The sequence below is a fragment of the Meriones unguiculatus genome, chromosome 1 (genome assembly GCF_030254825.1).
Source record: "Meriones unguiculatus strain TT.TT164.6M chromosome 1, Bangor_MerUng_6.1, whole genome shotgun sequence".
NCBI classification, from domain to species: Eukaryota; Metazoa; Chordata; class Mammalia; order Rodentia; family Muridae; genus Meriones; species Meriones unguiculatus.
In genome coordinates, this window is record NC_083349.1 from 68,321,037 (window position 1) to 68,347,585 (window position 26,549).

Consider the following 26,549-nt stretch of genomic DNA (forward strand, 5'->3'; position numbering starts at 1 on the left):
GAAACGTGTCACTTACGGTGTAACTCTCAGAGTGGGGCTGTGGGTGAAGGTCTATGTAGGCATTGTCACTGGAGATGAGTCACTAGCCTGCACTCTCAGGAGGTTTCCCTGCTGCTGATGTGAGAGCCTGTTCTTCCATCGTCTCTCCAAAGGTGGCTGTTCAGTTGGGCTCTTGGCCAACTTGCTAGCGACACAAAACAGTGGATTCCAGCGGCAGTTTCATTTGCATTTTTCTTATTAGAGAACATAGCTGAGCATTTTTTTTTGTATCTTAAAGAGTCATTTGCATTTTTTTTTCTATTCATCCATTTGTGTTGATTTCCTTCCTTTCCCTGTTGTAAAAGTTTGGATGTCTTAGGGAAATCAGTCCTCAGTCTGTGAAATGGGTTGGATATATTCCCCCTGGATTTTTCTGGTCAGTTTTTTCCATGCATTTTTTTTTTTTTGCATGTGTGTGTATGTGTGCATGTATGAGAGTGTGAGGCCAGAGGATGGTCTTGAATGTCATTTTTCAGGGAAGGGTTTCTTATGAGCCTGCAGCTTATCAAAAAAGAAATAAGGCTGACTGTCCCCTCCCCCCTGCCCGCTTCAGCACTGGGGTTAGAAGTGTATCTCACTTTAGCCCAGATTTAGCACTTTAGTGACTAAGCCCAGAAATTTTATCAGTCAAAATGATCTGTTTTATTTTTTACGACTTCTGTAATTTGAACCTCAGAGATGGTGGTCATGGCTGTATAGAAATCCGCTGTTTTTTCCTAGTCATTGTATAGTCCCTAGTATTTTAGTTTTAACTCTCTGGTCCCGTTAGAGTTATCTTGATCCATGGGTCCTACGTTGTTGTCCCTTTCTCTAGATGGTCACCCAGGGAGACCATACACGTGCTGGTTCCTGCACTTCCCTCCATTGATCCGAGAGGCCGCATTCCTCACCTGCTCAGCCCACACAGCTAGGTCTGCATCTCACGTTTTTTGTTTCATCTGGATGTTATTCTGGGCATGTCAGGGACATGCTGACTTAACTACTGGAACTCCAGAGTTCGGTCAAGTTTTCTGTAGTTCCTCGGAATGTCTACTGGTACCTGTGTTTATCTTTCTTTATGAACTTCAGAGTCGGCTTGTCTACTCCGAGACTGTCTCCTCTTGTCCTGGCCAATTTTATTGGTATTTTGTAAGCCAGTCATTAGTCAAAAACAGATTCTAAAGTGGAATTCCTCGTGTTCCAGTCCTAACTGCTATTTTCCCCTAGGTGGGCAAATTTTTATTTTTTTAAACTTTTGATCTGTGCAAAACCTGTTTCACGACGTACTGTGTTTGTGAGAACATTCACATATAGTGATGAAGTTTAGTGATGAAGCCGGAGGCTGTGAGGTTCAGCTGCGGCCTCCTGAGCAGAGCCCTCGCTGAGGTCCCTTGTGCTCTGTTCCTGAGATGATGCTTCAGGACAGTGCTCCCCTGGCGGGTGCACTGTCACCCCGCAGGAAATCCATGACTTTTTTTTTCAGGGTTGGTCCTTTCCTAGTAGCCCTCCTGGTAGCTTGTGTCTTACTTGTCATTATCACATGTCCAAGGGCCAAGGGGCCACCATGACTGGCTTAGAGTGCTCACACTTACCTTGGTGGTCTCACTTCTAGCAGGGCAGAATGGGATAGGAGCCCAGAATCTTCAGTTCTGTGGTTCCCCTGGGAGAAGGAGGGAGTGATGGCCTTTGTCCTCTGCTCTCAGGTAGCCCTATAGTGGGGTGGAGAGAATGCTTTCTGTAACAACCTCAGGGATGTGGAGGTCGCCCCCAACCACGGAAGCGTCCTGGCTCTTGCCCCAGATACCTGCAGGTGGGTTCTCTCTCCTGTAGTGCTTCTCTGAGCGTTCCCGGAGCTGGTTTCAGATCCCAGGTCAAGCCTTCAGCAAGCATTCCTGTTTTGTGTTCCTGTCCTTGCTTCCTGAGGTCTGCCTTACGCCCAGTGATGCTGGTTGTCCTCTGGCCTGTGCTAGGTGTGCAGCACTGATGGGTCAGCCCTTTCTCGGTAGGTGTGTGCAGGGATTGCATCGTCCGTGGAGGAAATGTGCAGACAGTGTGTCACCAAGCCGTGAGGTGCAAGGCACTGATATCCTCCCCACTGCCTCAGACGTATGGCACTGGCACAGTGTTCCATGTCCGGTACCTGCCGAGAGGCTGATGTGTGGCCGATACCCAATTTCTGACTGAGCCGTTCAGACTCAGTGCTGGGGCAGGGGGACTCAGAGAGTCCACTCAGAGTGTCCTGGCCACATGGTGGCCCTGGTCTGGGAATCTGGAGGGGGCACCAGGTCAGTGTTTTGGGGAGTAGGGGTGGGACAGGCTCTTTGGACATTCCTTCTCTCTCGGCTGGCACATGTTCTGATTCTTTGTTTCATCTGGCACCATAAAGGAAGAATTGAAGAAATGAAGAAATTGGAATATAAGTATCTAATGTGTCTCAACTCAGTTAAATTGGGAATTTGTTAGCATTGTCCACGAGTGGCTCTTGAATGGTGGGGCTGGGGTGCCAGGACTCTGCATGAGGCCATGTCCAGCGAGACCCACCACTTAGCTGCCCCGGGCTGGTTCTGAGGTATGCGAAGGGCTTGGGGCAATACCTCATGAGTCTGTGGTGCTGGCCTCTTGGCCTGCTGTAGAGGGAGGTGGCCCAATTTTCAGTCGCCTTGGTGGCAGGTGTCAGTCAGGCCTCATCACCTACTTTACTTTATGTCAACTTTGCTTATGTCCAGGCCTTGTTAGGGTTCCCATGAAACTCTACACCCTGAGTTTTGTTTAATCCACAAATCTAGTTGGACATTCTTGTTTCTTTGTGTGGATACCCCATTTCAAGTCTGTTTCTTCTCTGTTCCCTTCTGTCTCCATCCTGCTTTTCTCTAGGAAGAAAAGCTAATTCTGTTTAGATGAGGTTTGCATTTAAACAAATAGATTGTGGGTATAGCAAATTATAGTGCATAATGGGGGTGGCTTCGTCCTGTCAATTGAAGGTCTTCTCAGCAGGAAAAGGCCAGCCTTCCTTAGAAAGCAGGGCACTCAAGAGGGATTTCTATTGGAAGTTGACCTTCAGACTTGAACTGTCACACTCCTTCCCGAGTCTTCAGGCTTTGCCTTGCACGGAAGGTTTTGGCTTCTCAGCCTGTATCTTAAGGGGCTACCCTCTCTGCACTAGTGGAGAGACAAGTAAGATTACCTCAAAGCAGCTGTACCCAGCAGACATTTACTTATTTCCTAATTTACTCTTCCGCACTCGTGCTCTTGTGAGTGCACTTGTGTGAGTGTACCGGTATGTGTGTGTTCATATGTGGAGGCTGGTGGCATTCCTTAGGAGACACTTACCTTGGATTTGCAGTCAAGATCTCTTCATTAGGTTGACAACGTCATTGACAGCTTGGCTAGGCTTGCTGTCTAGCCAGCCACAGTGAGCTCTAGTGGTCCACCTATCTCCAGACCCCCAGCAGTGGAATTACAAGCATACACTCCCATGCTTGGATGTAAATAATAATAACAATACAAATACAATATACATATATACATACACTTGTATATATGTATTTATGTACATACACTCACATACATATGCATATATAGGTATGTATGTACATATACTCACATATATATGTATACATGTATATGTATGTATGCATTCATGCATGTATGTATTCTGAGGGTTGAACTTAAGTTCTCATGCTTGTGTGGCAGGCATTTTATTGGCTGAAGTGTCTCCCCCAGCCCTTACCAAACATTTCTTATGTATACTGTTGTGTCAGGTGGGTCTCTAAAGAGCCATAGATTTATGTCATTAAGATTTAGAACCTGAATAGAGTCAGAGCTAGGTAACAAGTCCAATTTACCACTGTGCTCTAGGGAATGGGAGGACTAGCCTTAATTCCTGGTTTACTGGAAGACAAGGTGAACTCTGCGTTTTGTGTGCTGAGTGTGTACGTGGTTGGATTTTGGAATAGGGAGTTTTAGATCTTCATCACATGCTCCTGACATCACCATTTCAACATCAGGGTCTGGCAGTGTGATGGCTTAGACACTTCTGCTTGTCCTGGATACACTGAATGATGTGCAGAGACACTGGACAAAAACGTCTTTCCTCAGTCGCTGGTCTGAGAGTGTATAAGTGGGCGAGAGTGATGGAGACACACTTATATCTTAGGAACATGCATTAGCACATTGTAACTCTTTTATGTTTTGGAGAGCTATGTGAGCTCCATAGATCAGAGGGTCCAAGCTTCCACCCGGAGACCTGTAAAGCCCGTACACCCTGTGTCTTAGTGGTAGAACAATGAAAGTAGGTAAGCTAATCAAACTTGTTCATTTTACAGACACTGTGCTAAGTTCCCTGTAAGCACTATCCAAATGCACGGTCACAGCCAACCTGGCAGTCCTGGAAAAAATTCAAATTTTGAGGAATTAAAGAGTTCACCAAAGATCACACTGCTGTCCCACAGCAGCCAGAATTCTACTCAGCCCTACCTGTGTGTGGAATGAGAATGTGGGGTGCTCTCCTATCTGTATCATCCAGCCTCCAGAGGATCAGACTCTCTTCTCTGAGCAGATGGTGGAATCATTGACACTTCTGGAAACTTCTTAGAACCCCAGATTCTTCTCTGATAGAAAGAATGTGTGAAATGGCAGAGCAGACTGCTGGAAGGTAACGAGACTTAAACAAACCCTGGTACAAAGCAAGATGGGAGGAGATGTGCAACTCTAAAACACAGTAAAACCTTACCATTCAAATTTCACCTTTCACCAGGTGCTCCAAGCTCCACTCTTTCCCTTCACACAGAAAGAATTAGTGCTCTGGTGGACTTGACAACCAAACATGACAAAAGTGAGGCCCTCCTTCAAGGCACGGACATCCTTCCCTGAAACACGATGCGGTGTTATTCTTGGCTTGGCCAGCCTTGTTCTGGTAGGAAACAGGATGTACTCAACCACATCCTTCTACACTAAGTGTGGAGTCCACAGAGAAATGACAAGGTCTGAGTACCATTCATGTGCTTCACTTGGCTTTCATGATGGCTTATGTGGTAGGAGCTCATATCACCTCTCACCTAGAGATGGGAAAATTGAAACTCAAAGATGTCAGGTCGCACATCCAAACTAGCTAGTAAATTACTCCACAAGCACTGGGCACTGGGCAGCTTTAGGTGCCATGCTAGGTATCTGGACATACAGAGGTAGTGAGCTGCCATGAAAGACAGATACAGGCATGTTCATGAGTAACAAGGCCACTTGCTGCCTCTCTTACTGAATCCAACCACTCTGAACTCTGCTTCTATGCTGGTGACTCTGGAGTGCGTTCAAAGGAACAGTGGTTCAGCTACCTCATTCCTGTCCCACAGGAGCCTACAGTTTCCTTGGAGAGATAGTGATTCAGGGACAACAGCAGCCTATGTCATTGGGTCAAAACCTGTCCTGAGGTAGACGAAATCCAGAAGAGGCCAGCTGGCTTGAGCTGCAGGTGGTCTTTAGAATGTCACAAAGGAGATGGAACTTAGGCTCTTTTTCAAACAGGAAGTGTTGTCTGTGGTGGTGGAAAGAACATGGAATGGAATTTTAAGAAGGGGGACCATCTGGAGAGAGCAGGCCAAACACACAGCTGAGGGGAGGAGAGATGGCATAAATCTTGGTACTAGAAAAAATGAACAATCTGTTGAGCTTTGAGAGGGAGCTGTCAGGAGCTCTCAGGTTAGATCTTATAAGGACAGACAAGGAAACTAGAAAGGGGGGTGTTTTTGGAAGGTCTTGTTTCTTAGGCTGCTGGGTTTAGTGGTGGTGTCACTTGTCTCGAGGCCTTGAGAAAGGACATCCTAGGATTTGAGTCAGGCAGTGTAACACGAGTGCACCATCAGGCCACTCTCTGACCTTATCTACTAACTCATCAGCTACTACTGCCCACTGCACCCAGCAAGCACCCAGCAAGCACCCAGAACCTTCAGCCTGCCCCTCTGGGCACCGACTCCTTCCTGCTGCCTGCTTTTGCAATGGCTGTTCCCTACCCGGAACCTTTTTTTCTATCTTTCCCCACTGGCCCTTCTCATCTTTTGGTTTCCCTTTTAAAATAAGGTCTTTCAAAAGGTCTTCACTGACTTTTCCATCTGAAGTAGGTCCTTTCTCTTTCACTCCCTGTTGCCTCACCTCATTGTTCATAACTCTGAGGACACTTACCACATGCTGGAGTTTCCTGACATTCTCCTGCTTGCCCTCTGTAGAGCATAAACCCTATGAAATCATGGACTTAGTGCCTCTGTTGTTTCTACACATAAATGAGTGTGTGGTGTGTACATGGATGTAATGCATGATCACCTGTATGGACACATGTCCATGTGTAGAAGCCAGAAGTTGATGTGTGTGTCTTCCTCAACTACACCTTCTACACTGAGGCACGGTCTCCCACTCAAGAAACGTGGACCTTGTTGACTTAGCTAGTCAAGCTGCCCTTCTTGCTCAGGTAACCCCCTGGTTCTACTTTCCATGTGCTGGTATTTAGGAGGTCACCAGGCCCCCTGGCATTTCTGTGGTACTGTATATGGACTCTGGTCCTCATCCTGGCATTTCTGTGGCACTGTATATGGACTCTGGTCCTCATGCTGGCACAGCATGTGCTTTACCCACTGGGCCTTCGTCCCAGTCCTGGACTTGTGTCATGTTATTCCTACAGAATGCACAAGTACAGCGGTCCTCAGCCCATTGTTCTGGGATTGGTTTTGGCCTCAGAAACATGAATGGAAGGGATATATAAGCATGAATGGAAGGGATATATAAGCATGAACGGAAGGGATATATAAGCATGAACGGAAGGGATATATAAGCATGCTGTAAGAGCCAGTGTGTGGTTTAAAAGGGTTCTTTCTCCCTCCTTGAGGATAACAGTCTTGTATGTTGAGATGAAGCCTTTCTAATTTGGACATAAGTGAGTAAACCCCTCACTGACCCATCTCAGGCATGGAGCAGGACCAAAAAGTAAATTCTGACTGCGTTAAACTATGGGGACTTGGACTCATTTGTCCAAGATGATATTATAATAATAATAATATTGCATAGCTTAGTTTGTTCTGACTAGGACCTCATGAAACTGAAAAGCTTCTGTAAAGCTTCTGTCAACAGAGCAAAACAACAGCCTACAGACTGGGAAAATACCTTCAATTATTCAACATCTGACAGAGGGCTAATATCCAGAATATATAAAGAAATCAAGAAGTTAGACACCAACAAACCAAATGATCCAATTAAAAATGCAGTACAGAGTTAAACAGAAAATTCTCAACAGAGAAGTACTGAATGTGGAGAAATGCTTAATGAAATGCTCAGTATCTTTAGTCATCAGGGAAATGCAAATCAAAACAACTCTGAGATTCTATCTTACACCAACCGAGCAGCTTCACTCGCAATAGCCAGAATCTGGAAACAACCTAGATGTCCCTCAGTGGAGGAATGGATGCAGAAATTGTGGCACATTTACACAATGGAATATTACTCAGCTATTAAAAACAATGAAATCATGATATTTGCAGGCAAATGGATGGAACTAGAAAAGATCATCCCGAGTGAGGTAACGCAGAAGCAGAAGGACATGCAATGGTATACACTCACTTATAAGCAGATATTAGCCATATAATGTAGGATAACCATACTAAAATCTACAGACCTAAAGAAACTAAACAGCAAGGAGGACTGTAGGGATGATACTTAAATCTCATTCAGAATGGCAAACAGGATAGACAGCAGAAGCAGCTGAAGAGTGGGAACAGGATGGGAGCCCACCATAGATGTCCTCTGAAAGGCTCTGCCCAGCCTGTGATCCAAGCACTTACTTAGACTCACAGCCAAACTTTGGTCAGAGAGCAGGGAGTCTTAGGAAAGAAGCGGGTATGGTGGATAGAAGGGCTCAGAGGGGACAGGAGCCCCACAAGGACACCAGCAAAGCTAAAACATCTGAGCCCAGGGGGTCCTGCAGAGACTGATGCATCAACCAAGGACCGTGCATGGAGAAGACATAGATCCTCTGCTCAGATGTAGACCATAGATATCTCAGTCTCCATGTGAGGTCCTAAGTTAGGGGAATAGTGGCTGCCTCTGTCATGAACTTGGTTGCCTTCTCTTTCATCACTTTCCCCTGATGATGTGACCTTGCCAGGCCACAGCAGTCCTGATGAGACTTGATTAGTTAGGGTCAGATGGCTGGGGAGGAGGACTTCTTTCAGTGGACGAGGGGAAGGGGATAAAGGGAAAAAAGGAAGGAGGGTGGGACCAGGAGGAAATGAGGGACGGGGTTACAATCGGGATATAAAATAAATGATTTGTAAAGAATAAAAATTAAAAAATGACTCATAAATTGTCATATTTTCAGAGGGGTCCTTCAGCTAAGGAAGGTCAAGAGCTCAGGCACCAGTGGATGGATTGGGAGTACAGGGAAAATGAAACTCTTGTATAGCATATGCTTCTTTAGGTACCAGGAATATTGGAAAATTCTTCATGTGTTATTCTTTGAAATCTCCAATAACCTTAGAAGGAAGCTAGTATTGAACTAGGACCATACCTGGTTATTACAGAGGCTCAAAGAATGTAGGGTGTTGGTGCTGAAAGAGATCTGCAGAGCAGTAATATGTCTTCTGGGGTTTTTCAGAGATGTGAAACCAGAGAACCCTTGACAGTCCTACATCCAAATTTACACACACTTCCCCAAGTGACACATAAATACACTTCTGCGCGAGACTCGCTGGCGGGAGGACTCCTCACTGGCGGGAGCCCTCGTCTGATGATGTGTGGTGTGTGGAGAGGGGACCAGGGTAACCAGCATGCAAAGATAGGAGTGATCGCCTGCCCTGACCCCTTCGTCCCATCCTTGCCAGGAGAGTAGGAACCAAGGTGTTCAGGACTTGGTTGGACATCTGGTCACCCTCCCAGTCTGTATTTCTTGGCTCCTCCGGCAGAAATAGCTTCAGCCAGCTTGAGTAGTTGCTGATAACACAAAAACATTCATCGACTCAAAAACTAGCCACAGACAGTGTCTAGGATGTGTTTTCCTTCTGCTTTGTGGGTCTGTTGGAAAAGCATGAATAGTGGATGGCATGGAGTCAGACATGGTCTCACTGGGGACAGCTGATGTGACTAGGAGCTGGGATAATTTCTACATAATGCCAGCCATGTGTGTGGTTCTTCTGTGATGAGAGAATAGTGCTCCCTTCATGTGGATTTTATGTCTGTTCTGACCCTAAAGTACCCTGACTCCCTGGTGGGTGCCAAACCTTCCAGAAGATCTCACACAGATCTTAGCACCCTGTGGCTCCTGCCTCTGCTACAGTGGCTGAGCTAGGCTGCCCTGTTATCAGACTATAGATGAGGAAATGACCAGGAAGCTATGCCAAGAGAAAGATTACAGCTCCCTGCAGACACGGCCAGGGCTGGGCATCTGGGAGAGGAAGATTCCAGTGGCTCATGGCTTTCGGCACCCTTATCAGCTGGTGACATTCATCTCCATGGAGCCAGCACGGTTGCTCAGAAAACTGGAGTTCTGAGCAAATGAGTGTAATTTGGTTTCTCCCCTCTGGAATCACCAGCTCGCCCTCAGCTCTGTCTATTTGGAGTTTTCCATTAAAAAGGTATAGTGTGCTCTGGCTTGGTCAAAAACTGGCTCTCCGTTTAGTTAAGAACGACACCTTATGTTACAGAGTGATTAATTAACTCCACAAATATATATTGGGTTTCCATAGACAGCCAAACACTGGGATAAAATAAAATAAAACATTGCTCTTTTTGCTTGTTTGTTTTTGTTTTTGCCTCTGGGCTAGTTTATACAGAATACAGCCACAGTGTGTCTTGTGTTCGGTTGCCCACAGTCCTGGGAGACAGGCTTTCATATGACTGTGCCTTGGACCTTGGGGTTGGCACAACGTGGCAAACAGGGATGGAAGCAACATTTTGGGGCCAGAACTTAATCAGCTGCCCATTTGGACCTGGACTTCTGAGCTGGCCCACCGTAATCCTTTAGATCCACCGTGATCCTTCAGAGTTGTATCTGTTACTCGGACCAGGGTGGGGCGCTGATGGAGGGAGATGCAGGGATGACAGTGCTATGGACTCAGATCTCAGTCTGTGTCCACTGACCTAAAAATACAGGAGTCGGGGATGTTGGGGGAGGGGTGTCACCATCATGGAGCCTCATTTGTTAGCTGGGAGGGAGTTACCCAAAGTGCCAGGCCCTCCTGTGGCAGAGCTGGCTGTAGCTCTGGGCCTCCCTTCTCTTTTGGGTGTAGACTGGGCACTTGCCCCATTTTTCCAAGCTGGGTTCTGTTTTTGTTCCTCTTTGGAAATGTGGCTGCAGAGGGGCCAAGAGTAGCAGAGCAGCTCCTCAGGACAGGTGCCAGCTTCCTTCCCATGGATAAATGGAACCTGGGCCTACACTTGGCAAAGTGGAAAAAAAAAAAAAAAAAACCAAACCGAATTAAAACAGCAAAGCTCTCATATCCTCTCCTCTTCCCACCCCCAACTCTGACAAATTTATTTTGGAAAACGACAGGAGGCTAATAGAATCACTTAATTTCCCTGATAATAAATTACCCCCAAGTGCACTAATTGAAAGTTTCACAACAAGCAGTTTCTTTCTGCATGGACTCCTTGGTAGGCTTCTCTTGCTCTGACAGCCTCCTGGTCTCCTGTCCTCCCTCCTTGCCCCTGCTCTACCCCAGAGAAACCTGTCGGGTGAAAATTTTCTAAGTTATGGGCTTAGGGATGCTGATCTTAGAAGACGGACCCTTGAGAATTCTGAGGCAGAAAAGTAAACACTGTGAGAATCAGTGGGGTCAGGGTTCGATTCCTCACTGTTGGTCCTCAGCTGAGTGATTAGGGAAGTCACAAATTTCCATTTTCTTCAGCAATTGCAAACTGGAGATCACAGTGCTAGCAGGTGGTGATGGAGCTTAGAGCCAGAGCCAGACACAGCCTGTGAAATCCCGAGCATCCGAGAGGTCTTCAGCAAACAACAATCACTTTTTTAAAGAGAGTATTTGCTGTTTACTTTTAAAAATTCACATATTACCCTGAACTGTTGGAATATAGCAGAGGGTGGGAGATGGAGTGAGGAGGAGATGGAGGCAGAGAGCAACAGAAATGGAAAGACAAGTAGGACAAGTGCAGACTGGGTTTGACAGAGCAGGCCTACCTTCCGTGGTCCTGCCTGCCACAGCCAAGGGACAGCACAGTCACCAGCCTTCCCACCCAGATGTCTGAGCGTTTCCAGCCAGTGGATGGGGCCAGCTGGAACTTGGACACCCATCTCTATTCCCTCGCAACTCAGAAACTAGGTGCCCGTCTGGATGTTAGCTGAAGAGTTGGAAGCAGTGGCACTTTCCCTTGTGATGCGTGAATAATGTATAACCGGCAGTGGATGGGACAGCTGTTGGGCATTTTCAAGGCAAATGGCTACACAAGACTAAGAAAATACATGGTTTGTACTTGGTTTGTACAATCAAAGCATGGCCTGAGTGTGTGTTATAGGCAGAAGTCAGGCTGTCCCACTGGCTTGAGGAAGGGGACAGGCTGTCTCAGTGTTAACATTCCAGGGAACGAGCACCTGGTATTCTTGTGGCTTTCTCTAGTGACACCCCGTATGTCATCTGAGGGAGGCATCCAGTTCTAGCACTGCGTTCAGCTCAGTTAGGATCCAAGATAGATAAAGCATGCTGTGGTGCTCCCTGCACCAGGAGGGCAGCGTGTCACACTCCCACAGAGAAGGTGCTCTCCTAGGAGCTGCGGAGATGACCACTTCTAGTTAGAAAAGTGAGATATGAGCCAGTGTATGAGCGAGGTCACTCTCAGATGTTTGTTTGGAGCTGAGGACAACTACAAACATTTGTCCTTTCATAGTTGGCTTCTGTCTTCGTGTTCCAGTCCCCTCTATTTACACGGAACTGAGACTGGGAATATATAGCTCAGTGGGTAGAGTGCTTGGCTACCACGCATGCAGTGCTGGGTTTGATACTCAGCATTGAATAAACTTCTGTAATTCCATCACCCAAGAAGGGTGATCCTGGGATACATTAAGCTGTCTCAAAAAGAGCATGGCAATGAGGAAGAGACCAGCCAGCCTTACGTGGATATTACATGAAAACATGTCTATAAAGCAGACACATTTGTGCTGTTGTAGATATTTTGTAGATATTTTAGATAGATCTCTGCTGCCATGTTCTTGGGTGGGATTGTTTGGTTGAACAAGTGTCCAGTGCCACGGTTACTAGGTCCAGGGTTCCTTGTTCAGTCCCTTCTCCTATCCCGTTGTTCTGGCATGGCTTATCAGGTCTGACCTGGATTGTGTTATCAGAGCAGGAGACAGGAGGATCAGGCTTCTTGTGGAGCCCTGGTATTTCCCTGTCTTCTTCTAGGCAGCCGAACTGTGGGCCTCTTCTTCCCTGGAACCCGCAGCCACGATGGAAACTGATCCTGCTTTCTATCACTTCAGAAAATGTCTACTTCCTGTAATCTGTTACAGTTCATTTGGGAATGAGTTTCAGTTTGTTTCAAAGGTCCAGTTTTGAGCTGGGAAAGTTGTGTGTGGGGTCAATGTTCTCACAACTACAAATCACAGAGAAAGAAACTACAGATGGCTGGTCCTTATTCAGGCAACCTGTGCAATGACTGGAGAGAGAATTAGTTATTTACCTCCTAGTCCCTAGTTTGAAATGTGGTTCAGGTGGGCATCAGCGAGAGGCACACATGGCCAGAGCTGAGCTTCTTTCAAGGCCTAGTGTCACTCATGCAATCTGGAATTAGAAAGGCTGGCAATGAGAGAATGAACCCAAGGATCCCCTTTCAGTCAGCATCCAGCCTGCAGAGAGGAGCTTGCTGCCATTCTTTCTCTTGGGGCAGGTTAACTCGGACCTTCACTGCGTCCTGAGACATGGAGCCTGGACATCTTGGTAAACTCTCCTGGAGCTATAAGACCTATAAGCAAAAAAAAAAAAAAAAAAAAAAAAAAAAAAAAAGTTGAGAAAATGGATTTGTGTTCATTACTTTGGTTCAAACTATTGTCTTTAGGAAAACCAGGAAAATGCAAGTATGTTTTCTGGGAGAGGCAGCAGGGTAAGCCGTTAAGCATGTAGTAACAGGGTGCTGACTGTGTTGGGTTAGCTAACTTGGTCCCCAGGAACTCCTAGATCATTTTGGAGGTGGGAGATGCTGTGCAGGACAGGACTAGAAGGGCTGACAGACTCGTCAACGACCTGCTAGAGTCCCAGGCTTTGGAGGAAGAATGGTTAAGTTCTACGTTCATTCAGCCTTTTGGAGGGGTTTGGATGAGGAATTGAAAATCAGATTGCCTCAGGATACTTCGAAATGCAGGTCCCCAGAAAAGAACTGGTGTGGGCTTCCATCAGTGGTGTTGAGAGGTTTCTCCATCACCACATTGTGTAGTAACAGTCTGCAATATGTTCCATATATTTTTTCTGAAGTTTAAAAGATTGTAGTAAACCTATACAATGCAATGACAATTTAACCACTTTTGAGTAGTTGACGTGCTAGTTTAATTCACAGAGTTGGGCTCCTCTCATTGCCATCCATTTTGAGAACATTTTGGGGCATCTCAAACAGCCTCACATCCCCCCACCCCAGCCCTGGTAATCAGTATTGGCATTTCTGCTCTGTGAGTTCAGGTCACATTACTAGAACCATATGCCATTTGTCCTTTGGTAACTTATTTCATTCCTCTGTGTAATGTCTTCATGTTTGTCTGTGTTGTAATGTGTGTCTCTCTTTCTGCTCTTTCTAAAGGTCAATCCTTTGCTACTATGTGGGCATGCTAATTTTTTTTTTTTTTTTTTTTTTTTTTTTTACCTTTTGGTCATCATGAATGCTGCTGCCACAAGTGGCAATGCACACACATTTATTTCAGTTCCTGTTTGTCATCCATTTGTGTGTCTATCCAAAAATGGAATTGTTGGACTGTATGGCATTTCTCTGCTTAGATTTTTGAGATATTCTTTTCCCTAGTGGCTGCAGCATTTTACGTTTCCGCTAGCAATGCACATGGGCTTTTGTTTTTCTGTTATCTGCAACATGTGTTATTTTCTGCAACATGTGTTATTTTCTACCTCTGTTGTTGATTATAGCAATTCTAAGAGATGTCTGTTATAAATTTGCTCTTTCTTTGGTTTCAGATGTAATAAGGAACAGGTGCTATGTAATCTTTAATTGCTAGAGGTATGTAAATGTTTTGCTTCAACAACAAGTGATCCATTAGGAGGGTTCAGCTTGCATAAGACCCAGAGCCATACTGAATACACAATCATGCATTAGACACAAAGCCGGGCACAAATAGTGATTTTCATAAAACAGATACTTTGCTAAATTTTACAGTGGCAAAATAGAGTTTAAAAAAGTTTGGCCCTAGTATTGTGTGCTTATGCATATTTGCCAGTGTGTATGTTTTTTTAAATATGCTGCTCTTCAAGATATACCTATGGGTGTCATAGTGGCAGAAATATCATGGTAGCAATCAACCATTTTATGACCAGATATAATGCCTCTCTGGGCAGCAACTCATGTCTGATACTATAAATTTGGTCAAGAACCCAAAGTTGGGGAGCTCACAGGCCCCAGGGGGGTGAAACTACTACAATTATTCTGCTAAATAGACAAATAATTCATAGAAATATTACATTTACCAAAAGATGTTTAACTGGAAAGACAACATTTCTACCAAAGGCTTAGTTAATCCTCTAGTTCAGCTCTGCACAATTCTGGATCCTAATGTTGATGGTTAGGAAAGAGGTGCAGCAAAGACACAGAACCAATTTCATACCCTGCAGATGGCCACTGAGAACCATGCCAGGCCTATGTCCCCAAATCAAGGGAAATTATTACCCTTTTAGCCATAAGGAAATAATTTCCTAGGGGCAGGTTGACTCTCTCATGTCATGCAGCTGGTAGATGTGTGACTCAAGACTTACCCCTGAGTCTTCTAATAGAAATTTCTTGCCTGCAGCATTGCTTGGACCTTTGTTACCCTGGCAATTGAACAAGAGTCATGTGATCAGTTAACTTTTATGTTAGTCTTGTGAGACTGTCTGGTAGTGTAAATGCTCTTCACGCTGCCAATATTTACCCTGAGTCCTGTGCGCAAAGGCGAGGATGATGGGTTTAACCTTCGAATGTCTTGGGCACTTTGCCATCAGCTGATGGCAGTCTGATGGTGTGAGGAAGGCTGTTAGAGTGTAACCTTTCAAAGCTCTTTGAGTGCAAGCTTATTGCCCACGACTGATAGTGGAGACCTCCAGTGTGAGAATTGCTTCAGGAGAGACACGTGGAAAGCAAGGGTGGCAAAAGAGATGTGTTAATAGTGGCTTCTCACCAATGAGCAGAGGACATTAGAGCAGGTATGGTAGCATGCACGATGGAAGATTAGTGTGGGAGGAAACAGATCTGACCAAAAACTTAGCTTGCTAAGGTTCCTATACCACAGACACAGACATTTGAGCTTTTACCTATTGACACTAAGGATCTGCTGAAGGAAAGGATTTAAATGACTCTCTGAGAACCCAGGATTCTTCCTTTTGGCTCCTTGTGTCCTGACAGGCATTTCACCTAAGAAAGCCATGCTAGTGCAATGGGTGAACCCCATGTTTCTGAAAGGGTGGTGGTTGTCCACCCCCCAGCCTTCCTGTCAAGGTGATTATGCTGTGCTGAGAGTCTAATGAACTCATTGCCATAAGGTACTTGGCAGGCAGAGCTGGTGAGCCCGGATGTCACAGAGCCACATTGCCACTCTGCAGCTGAGCAAAGATAAAGAGAAGCTCCTTGAACGAGCTTTCACAGCTGTTCCACAGCAGAGTCAGGATTTAAACCCAGCTGGCTTGGCTGCAGAGTTCTGCTCTTAACCACGTAGCTGACAAATCCCCCCCCCCCCATTTGAAACACCCAAGAACAAGCCAGGCACTCTCAGACTGCAGGGAGAGGACACCGAGAGTGGAAGAGGGACCATGAATCCCAGTAATTAGGTCTTTGGCCCAACACTGAGCTTCCTCATACCAAGATCTACCATTTCCAGTGCAGTTAGGATTCGTAACATTAGTGCTAAGATTAGAAAGAGTCAATGCAGAGTTTATAGACTAGCGCATTGCTCACAGCAGCTGAGACAAAGATGAAGTGTAAAACAGCGATAGGACCAGCAGTAATTACAATGTTTCTTGTAGAAAGAGGAAGTCTTTTCTTCCCTCAGGACTACAGGGCAGGAGGTAGATGTGTGTTTATGTGATAGTGGTTATTGGGACTCATGGTAAAACCCTTCTTTTGTTACATATCATCAGAACACAGGGAACTCAAGTTCAGGTGCAAAGCCTAGGCAAGGGGTTTCACAAGAAAGCAGGCTGTGGTGCACTTCTGCCCTGTGAGAGGCAGCACTCAGTCTCAATGCCTCCCAGCACACACCCCTGCCTCACCCTCACTGCCTGGGAAATGCCAGGCATTCGGTCCTGAGCACCGAGTGAGTGAATCCCAGCTTCAGCCTGCTGAGAGCATATTTGAAGAAAGTGGTTCCAGCACATCCCTGAAGAACAGGGAGAGGGTAGGACAAGATGCTGGGAGGGACCCAGGAGGCAGAACATGCTGTGGGTGGGTAGGTCAGGGGTCTAGGCAGGAGCACTTTTCATCAAGCCTGGGGGATTTAGACTCTGCTGATGAGGAAGGCAAATGGCTCCAAAGAGAGAAAAGGGTTGCAGTGATTCACAGGACTGAGCATCAGGGTAGCCATTGCTGTGAACATGAAGAGCCAAGATATCTTGGTTGAATGGCTCAGAAATTTTCAGGGTAAACACACAGAGGTGCTTCTCAGAGACTGGCAGAACCTTCCTCTAATGTATCCAGGGGACACTAAACATTTTAGTATATTCTCCCATGAATAATTTTTCCAAGTCTAACCACATTAGGCCCCTGCGGGGAGGTAGTTTGGGTCGCTCTGTCAGATATCTTTGCCACTTAAGTGAATGATGGAGAGAGTGGTCCAGTCACAGCGCCTGGGTCTGTGGATGAGGCAGGCAGCCAGGAGAGCTGGCCCCAGAGGTTTTATTTCTTTGGCTGTGTAATCAGATTGGAGGCAAATGTTTTTCTGTGTCTCCTCTGTCTAATCTCTGTTTTGGTACCATTTTCCCTCCTCCACCCTTCTAGCCCCTACTGGTCCTGTTGTTGTCATGGTAACAACTTTGACCCCATCGCAGGTTCTCACTCTCAAGAACAGAGATTCAAAACAATCCCACAGTGGCCCACTCTAGGTTCTGTACCCTCAGAGGGCAATGGAGAAGGTGTGCGTATTAAATTTCCCAAAGATTCAGAGCTAGGAAGCAAAGCCATCCCAGGACAGGTCCTCAGTAGGCTGCACACTAAGGAAAGAGGGGCTGGATCTGGGTTCAAGAATTCAGCTTCCCCAGATCAAGAAAAAAATTAAAATGGATGTTGTTTTGCAAAAGACTTAACATCAACTAGCTATGTGGGAAAGCCACTTTCATTTTTGTTTTTTACAATTTATTCATTTTATATTCCAATTGTAGTCCCTCCCTTTTCTCCTCCCTGCCTTGCCCTCCCACCGTCTTCCCCTCCTATCCTCTTCCCCTAGTTCACTGAAGTGGGGAGACCTCCTTCCCTGCCATCTGACCCTAGCTTATCAAGTTTCATCAAGACTACCTGGATCCTCTTCCTCTGTGGGCTGGCAAAGTCACCCTGCCAGGGGGAAGTTATGAAAGATCAAACTGCTCCTGCTTCCCTTACTAGAGAACCCACATGGAGACTGAGTTGCGTATGGGCTACACCTGAGCAGGGGGTCTAGGTCCTCTCTATGCATGGTCCTTGGTTGATGTGTCAGTCTCTGCTTGACCCCTGGGCCCTGAATTTTTTTTTTTTTTTGGCTTTTGTGGTCTCCCACAGGGCTGCTCTTCCCTCTGTGTCTTTCTGTCCCCACCCCCATCTTCTTCCGCAAGACTCTCTGCGCTCTGCCTAAAGTTTGGCTGTAGGTCTCTGCATTTGTTTTGCTCCTCTGCTGGGTGTAATCTTTCAGAGGACATCTATGGTAAACCCCAGTCATGTTCCCTCTCTTCTGCCACTTCTGGTGTCTAACCTGTTTGCCTTCTGAATGGAAATTAAGCATCCTCCCTAGGGTCCTCCTTGTTGTTTACCTTCTTTAGGTCTGTAGATTTTAGTATGGTTATCTTATATTATATGGCTAATATCCATGACAAGAAGAAACCTAAGAATAATAGGAATATAAGAAAGTGAAGATTCCAGGCTCCAAGGTCCAGTAAATATTTTCAATAAAATGATAGAAGGAAATTTCCCCAATCTTAAGAAAGAGATGCCTATAAGCGAGAGGCCTACAGAGCACCAAATAGATTAGACAAGAAAAGAAAATCCTCCCACCACATAATAATCAAAACACTAAATGTACAGAACAAAGAAAAATTTTAAAAGCTGCAAGGAAAAAAGGCCAGGTAACATATAATGGCAAACCTATCGGAATCACACCTGCCTTTTCAGCAGAGACCATAAAAGCCAGAAGGGCATGGGCAGACATCTTGCAAATCCTAAGAAAAGTAGATCAACATAGTTTATAACACAAAATGCTGCTGTAAGGATAGGAACTTAGTCACTAAGTTGTCAGAACTACAGGCAGCATGGGTAGGGAAGAGAGGGAGGAAAAGCAGAGGGGGGAAGGAGAGAGGGGAGAGGAGAGGAGAGAGACATACAAAGAGGCAGAGAGGCAGATAGAAATACACACACAGAGATGGAGAGACACAGACACACACCGACACAGACAGACAGACAGACAGACAGACAGACAGACAGACACACACACACACACACACACACACAGAGAGAGAGAGAGAGAGAGAGAGAGAGAGAGAGAGATTAGGGTTGACTTAAGTCAATCCTTTACAATTTTCTGTTAACACATTCAGTTAAAATGTTTTGTTTCTTCCCCTAGGAAGAAATACTTTATGGCTCTGTTTTTGGCCGAACACATTTTATAACTTATTTTTAAAAAATACAACTAAACACTATAAGTTTCAAAATCATCAAATTCTTTTTTGAACATTACTTTTAAGTGTTGCAAAATGATGTGTTTTAGAGATTTAATATACTTACAAAGTTGTGTTTGTACACTGGCCTTTTCTTTCAGTTTTCTCTCTAATATAATGAACCCTGGGATAAACATCCTTGGCAGGTTGAAGGGGGGCGGGGGTCGACACTTTCTTGATTATCTATTTAGTGTATATAAAGTCCTAGAAGTAGACAATGTTGAAGGACAAGATGGGCAATTAGAGTTTTGTTTGTTTGTTGATGTTTTTAAGCAGCTATACAACTCCAAGAGGAGAGTGTGTTTCCCCAGTGCTTGGTATTTTATTTTAAAGCACTTTATTCTGTTTGTAAGTGAAACATGATAGCTTGTTTTAATCTGTATGTTTTGCATTGTGAGGCAAAATTTTTCTTCCACATTTGACATTTAAATCTCATCAATTATCTATTTATTTTTGTTCATATTTTTCAGCTGGTAATATAGTCTTACTTACTTTGAGAATTTTTAATGGTAGTGCTATTGGTTATTTTCCATCTAGGTTACAAATATTTCCATTGACGTTGCTTCTCACTTTGAACTTGTTTATGTTTATTTTAGATTTTATATAGACAAATCTCTCAAACATTTTCTTTCATGTCACACCTAGAAAAATCTGTCCTGACCTATGATTATATGTTCAACTATCCCTTTTTGTTCCATGCTTTTTAAATTTTGTTTTAACATTTAAATTCTTATAATTTAATTATAGTGTAGATTTTTAAGCCAGTATGTAAAGCAAAGGAGATAAATTACGGGGAAGAAAATTTTGATTCAGTGTGTGCATGAGATTTCTAAATAGTAAAAGCTGCTCAGAAAGAGGAGATTGGCAACCAAGGAAGAAAGCTGACCTTGTCCTTTGACCTTTCACTCTGGTGAAGAATTGCTTGGCATTCTGTAAGTGCCCAGCTAACATTTGGAACAGGAGACCCCATGGTTGGCTTTACTTAGAGCTGATTTCCTGACCTTTGCTCCGTTTTTTGGTCCCCTCTGTCTTCCATCTAGTAGATTATTCGAGAACTGAGAACTATGGTTCCCAGTGGTGGAGCAGGCAGAGAGACAGGAGGGGGCTCATTAATTCTCAATGTGCAGCTTTGGAAAGAGGGCTGGATGTGGTTGTTGTTGCTGGCTGCATTGGGGTGGGAGGGGATGAAATGAGTAGACAAACTTGTTCTGAGCCAACAGCATTTACCAGTAGGTGGATAGGTGAGGCAGGCCCTTCGAGGACCTCAGGAGCCCCTGGGAGGTGCTGACCCCAGAGGCACACTCCTCTGCTGTGTGCCTCCTTCTGACAGGCTCTCCCAGGACTTTGCTGACCCCAGAGGCATTCTCCTCTGCTGTGTGCCTCCTTCTGACGGGCTCTCCCAGGACTTTTGGACTCAGCTAAGTGGAGGAAGACACGACAGGGGTGGCTGCTTAGTCATTCAGGGGCGAGGAAACGCGCGAGCTGAGCCCCTGGGAGAAGGAGGTGTGGGCACACAGATGTGGCTGAGCAGGCGTGCATACAAACCCTGTGTGTAACAGAGATCCCTTGTTTTTTTTTAATTAAATTTTTATTTTTTTATATTAGTTACAGTTGATTCACTTTGTACCCCAGATATAGACTCCTCCCTCGTTCCTTCCCAATCCCACCCTCCCTCCCTCATCTTGTCCCTGCTCCTATCTAAGTCCACTGATGGGGGAGGTCCTCCTCCTCTTCCATCTGCTCCTAGCTTATCAGGTATCTTCAGGACTGGCTGCAATGTTCTCCTCTTTGGCCTACTAAGGTTGCTCCTTCCTCGGGAGTGGGGGGGTGTCAAAATATGCTCAAGTGCACAACAAGGACATTTGCTCAACCATGTTTGTAGCACCTTTATTCATAATAGCCAGAACCTGGATATAACCCAGATGTCCCTCAACAAAGGAATGGATGCAGAAATTATGGTCATTTACACAATGGAATACTACTCAGCAATTAAAAACAAAGAAATCATGAACTCTGCAGGCAAATGGTGGGATCTAGAAAAGATCATCCCAGAAGCAGAAAGACACACATGGTATACACTCACTTATAAGTGGATACTAGCCCTATAAGATAGGATAAACCTACTAAAATCTGTACACCTAAAGAAGCTAAACAAGGAAGACCTGGGTAAGATGATCAATCTTCACTTAGAAAGACAAATGGTATGGACATTGGAAATAGGTCCCTTGTTATGTGTTTTTCTGGGCCATGGATCTTCCTTCCCACAGTACATCAGCCTGGGGTAAAAGTGTTGCTATAGGGGAGAGAAAATGACCCTGGCTCTACCTTGTGTAGAGTGGGTTCCTGTGTGAGTCAGTGTGAATGCTCCCACAGCTTGGCAGCTCTGTGCTTCTCTAGCTGTGTCGATGCAGACATCAGCCACCCTTCCCCTGCTTCTGGAGCTGCTTCTGTGTTCTATGTGCAGCTGAGCAGTCCCCATAAGCAGAGGACAAGGACAGTGCCAAGGTGACACCTCCTCCAGCAACCGAGTCCACTGCTTCTTAGTAAATAAGAAGGCATGGGCCCTGTTGCTTTATCCTCTATTGACTGGGCTTGTGTGGACCAGAAGGAACCCTCATCAGTACTGGCAGAATGTAAACTAGATTATCCAAGATGGGCATCAGTATGGTGACGCCTTAAAACACCGAAAGACCTACCACGTGAGCCAGCTGTGTCGTTCTAGTCTTTATTCCACCGGCTCCAAGCTAATATATCACAGAGACGCTTGCATGCCCACTGTGGTGGACTGCAGCACCACTGACATCAGCTAAACTGCTAAACCAGCCTCGATGTCTGACAGCCAAGGAATGGAAAAAGAAGATGCAGTATACACGTGCAGTGGAGAACTTTGCCAGCCGTGGAGAACGAAGTCATGCACGTGCAGCCAAGTGGATGCCGCGTGGAGCGCCTCCTGCTAAGTGGAACACATCACGCTCAGGAAGACAAACACATCTTTTCTCTCATCTTTGGTTCCTAGATTTTATATAGGTGCATAAATTCACAAATGTCTTAACAGAGCATAGTACAGTGTACAATCAGTATATATGATGAAAATTAAAAAATAGTTTTAAAATGAAAATTAACATTAACAAAAGTTTACCAGTGACACCAGTCCCATAATCTTGTACCAGGCGTCTCCTCCACCCTTTAGAGGATGTCTCTGTCAGCAGAACACAACAGGTGCACGTGAATTCTGCCACTGGGAGCAGAATGCAAGGTGGCAGTTTAACCACATGTGGACTGGCTTCAGGCTCTGACTGCTGGAGCTATGAAAGTGATGTGAGTACCGAGTGGCCTGTCACTTTCCATCCGTCTCCTCTACCCCATAGCAATATGTTTGGAAGAGTGGTTAAATAACCAACCTTCAAAAAGTAATTATTAAATCTCGTCTGCTATAAAATTGAGGTTGTGTGTCACACACAATCTAAGTTTGGATTTTGTTGTTGTTGTTGAAAACTTCCCCTTTTACTTCTTTTAAGAAAACCCTAAGTCCCATGCTCAGCTCCTGCAGCAAGGTAACAGCTACTTTGCAGAGCTTTCTCTGACTGAACGGGATGCTCTGCCATTTCAGTGTCTGCATTGACAGCCCCCAAAGCACCCAGCGACAAGCAGTTACAGCAATGAGCTTTGCCGCCATAAGACACACTGTTTTTCAGTTCATTAACTTTTCATCTCCAGAGCCTGCCACATAGGTTTCAGTACTCCTGCTCCTGTAAGGCCAGGATGGCTGGGTTGCTGGGTGACAGAATTAGTGCCCTGGGAGGCTACCATGGAGGGAGAGCAAATTTACCAGGTGTGAGCAAGGAGACAAGTGCCTTAAACCCATGATTTTGCTTAAGGCTCCTAAATAGTGGTATTTGCCAAGGGCTAACACACCAGGTGTGCTCAGTGGTCTTACGGCTATGATGCCTGTATTTAAAGGGGCCATTACTTATTTAGGACGCAGCTGACCGTATCTCAGCTCCATTCTCGATGTTCAAGATAATTTTATTGGATTGTGGATCTGAAAGCCAAAAACCACCTTTACATTAGATCTAGATGCCTTTAGGCTTTGAGGTATCCAAGTGCACCAACGGCATGATCAGAACTTTCCCCCACCCGTCATCTCTTTTCTTTCCCCTCTTTCTCTTTGCCTTCCTTTATATTGACTTTGTTCTCCAAAGAAACTCCATATATGGTAGAGAAGAGGCTCAGCAGCAGCTTCAATTTGTACCCCATCTGCTTAAAAACAAACAAACAAACAAACAAGCAAACAAGCAAGCAAGCAATAGGGTGTGTTGGTTGCCTGCTCATACCTGAACCAAAAAAGAGGACTAGGGTGATTGTCTAAGCTGACACCCAAGACATCCTTCTCTTTCTCGGCAGGTGGTACCGCTCTGGCTAAGGCTACGAAGGAGATAGGAAATGTGTGCACACCAAGAGGGGAAGGAGCAAGGTCCACCTCAGCGTCCACACCATAGCACACGGACTGAGAAAGGGGAGGAATGGCTCCTCTCAGGAGAAGCCGGGTCATTTGGTTCAGAGGAGACAAAAATGTCAGACATCTGTCACAGTCCTCTTATTAGACACAAGCCACAGATGAAGAGAGAAAAGTCAGAGATAGGAAATTTGCTGGGCCCCTCCTTCTGGCTTCTGGAGCCTTCTTTCCATTATTTGGCCTTTATTTGAATTATTCGAATACACTGCATTTCCTTCTTCAGGAGGACCTGCAAGTTTAAGTCTGCTGTATAACTGGAGCCAATGATTTTTCAAGAAGTTGCCTGGTAATACAGACTGAGGGTTAGAAAAGCATGCTGAAGAACACGTGCAGGCTTACAGGGAACTGAGGGCCAGGCCAGGCAAAAGTGGCCGTGGGTGGCAAGGCCAGCCCTGCTTAGGAGGCAGGCCAGTCACAAGGCTCCCCTCCTGACATTGTTTTCATGAAGCTTTCTTCTGGTGAGTGGAAGCCCAGAAATCACAGCCTTGAGAACTTTGAGGAGCCTATTCCTCCAGCTGCTGAAAGAAGGTGTTGCTGTGGCATCCGTGCTTCTGAGAGAGGAGTGAGGTCATCAGAGAGAGCAGTGAGGTCATCAGAGTTTCTGTCCTCTCATGCCTCTCCAGAGCCTTCCACGGGGCTGTAGTTTCAGGTGCACAGGAAAGGTGGGCCAAGTTGATTTATTCTTGTGTCGCCGGGGAGGAGCATCAGCCCCTTGCCATTAAGTTGGAGACCCTGAGTCACCACAGTTAAGGGAATTCTTCTGTGCATCCCTTGGCCAGCTGCTCACACTTGGGATCTTCTATCTTCAAGAGACAAATGTGAACCTCTAGTCACACGAGATGATGTCAGACATACATTTTCACAACATGAAATAGCAGGGAGCCCTTGGGAGACATAGGTTTCCGTCTCAGTCCTCTGCCAGTTCTAACCAGCATCTCATTCTGACTTTTTCTCTGATGCACACACATCCCAGTGCCAAGCCAACTCTTCCCCATGTTCTCTCTCTTAATGAAAGCAGGGCAGAACTGGAGTCTTTGCAAGGTAGGAACATCCAGCTCAAATTCCGTGGCCTACTTTTGTCTTCATTGTGTCTGTGCAGTTCTCTTCCATTATGGAAGGTGGTACTAGTTTTCTACCTAAGGTAGGGATAGACAATTTTGCATTAAAAATCCATTTATATTTGGAGGTGAGTGGATTGATAGAAAACATTAATTATAAAGTGTCAATTAATGTTTAACCCAAACCCCAAACAAACAAACAAGCAAAGCAGAAGCTGTAGTAGATATATTGAAAGTGATTTATGACAAGGACTTGACTTATCTGACTGTGAGGCTGGTTGGGGAAGTGCAGACTTTCCAGAAAAGTGGCTGGGAGTGCTCTGCTCATATGGGTGCTAAGGCTGTGAGCTGCAGTGAAATCTCATCTCCATCATGAAAGCCCCAGCTCTGCTTGGAGGCTTTTCAGTTTGTTGGCTCAGCCATGGGCCTTAATCTAGAACACTCCCCTGTACTCAGCACAACTGATGATGGGCTTTATTCACACCTTCAACAGCACATTGTGTTTGTTGTAACACCTGGGGACTAGGTCAAGTTCACACCAAAGACACTCCAGTATAACACAGCCAGTAGCAGACTCGGCCTGAGGCTGCGAAGGAGATGAGGAAATCACAGGTGGCTGGCAAGCCTGAGCCAAACAGGCCCAATGAATGCTTAGGATGTTGAGCCAGGGTGAAGCAGTTGGGAGTTCAAGGTTGGGGCGAGGGGGGCGGGGAGGCTTTCTAGGCCAGCAGTGGTATTTTAGCAATCTGTAGCTGGAATGAAAGGGTGGGAAGTGGATTGAGAAGAACAGCAGCCTCCTTTTTCTGCCAACCCCTTTGAGTTCTTAGCTTTTGCTGGGTTCTGTTGCTATAATTTTGCCTCTTCTACTTCATAGAGTTAAATTTATTCTTCAGGTCTCACAGAAAAGTCGAATTCCAGTCAACTGCATGAGAATTGCAAAATTTACAAAGAATCTCTTCTGCACATTCCCAATAAGACCTCACAATTTATTTATTTATCTATTTATTTAATGTGTCTGGGTATTTTTGCATGTATATCTGTATACCATGTGTGTGCCTGGTACCCACAGAGGCCAGAGAGGATATCAGACTCCTTGAATTGAAGTTACAGACCATTGTGAGCTATCAGGTGGGAACAGGTAATAAAGTTCCAGTCCTCTGAAAGAGCAGGTGATCTTTGATTGAGCCCCCTCTCTAGGCCTGCAATGACCCCCTTTTAAAATCAAAGACTTAGCTGTTAAATTTATTGGCAGACTTCATGTTTTCAGCTCTGTGGTCTCTCTATCCAATGACAGTGGCCATTGACTGGAAATGTACTTACATGGTCATTAATCAAATGCATTTTCTCCAGACTAAAGAATCATCTGAGAAGGACCAGGGGGAGCCTTTCCACCAAAGACAATTGGAAATGGATGTGGAACTTGGTTTCAGAATATTGACTTTATGCAAATTGTTTGTGAGGTGGGATTGGTGAAGGAGCTGGTTTTACTCACTAAACACTAGAACTTTTTTATGTCCTACAAAAGCTTTAATTAAAATTCTTGACCATGAGCTGTGTCTTGAGGGAGCACAGAAGGCTGGTCAGATTTCCAGTTCTTGATCCACAGAACAAACCACGGAGCTAACTCCCCCTCTGCTGACGTTCTGTGACTGACACGTTGACAGGTAACGTGTAGCCTGCAGTCTCTCTTCCATTACTAAGCTGCACTGTTTGCCACAGTAATTGTCTGGTGCTTTTGCTTTTCTTCAACTTGGGCAATGAAATATCTCTCTGGCAGACCAATGAACAGACGGGGCGAGAAGAACAGGTCTGGCTGTTTGTCTTACAGCTATTAGTATCTGAGGAAAAGCCATTATCTGGGAATCTCTAGAAATAATTGTCTTAATTATGTTGGGA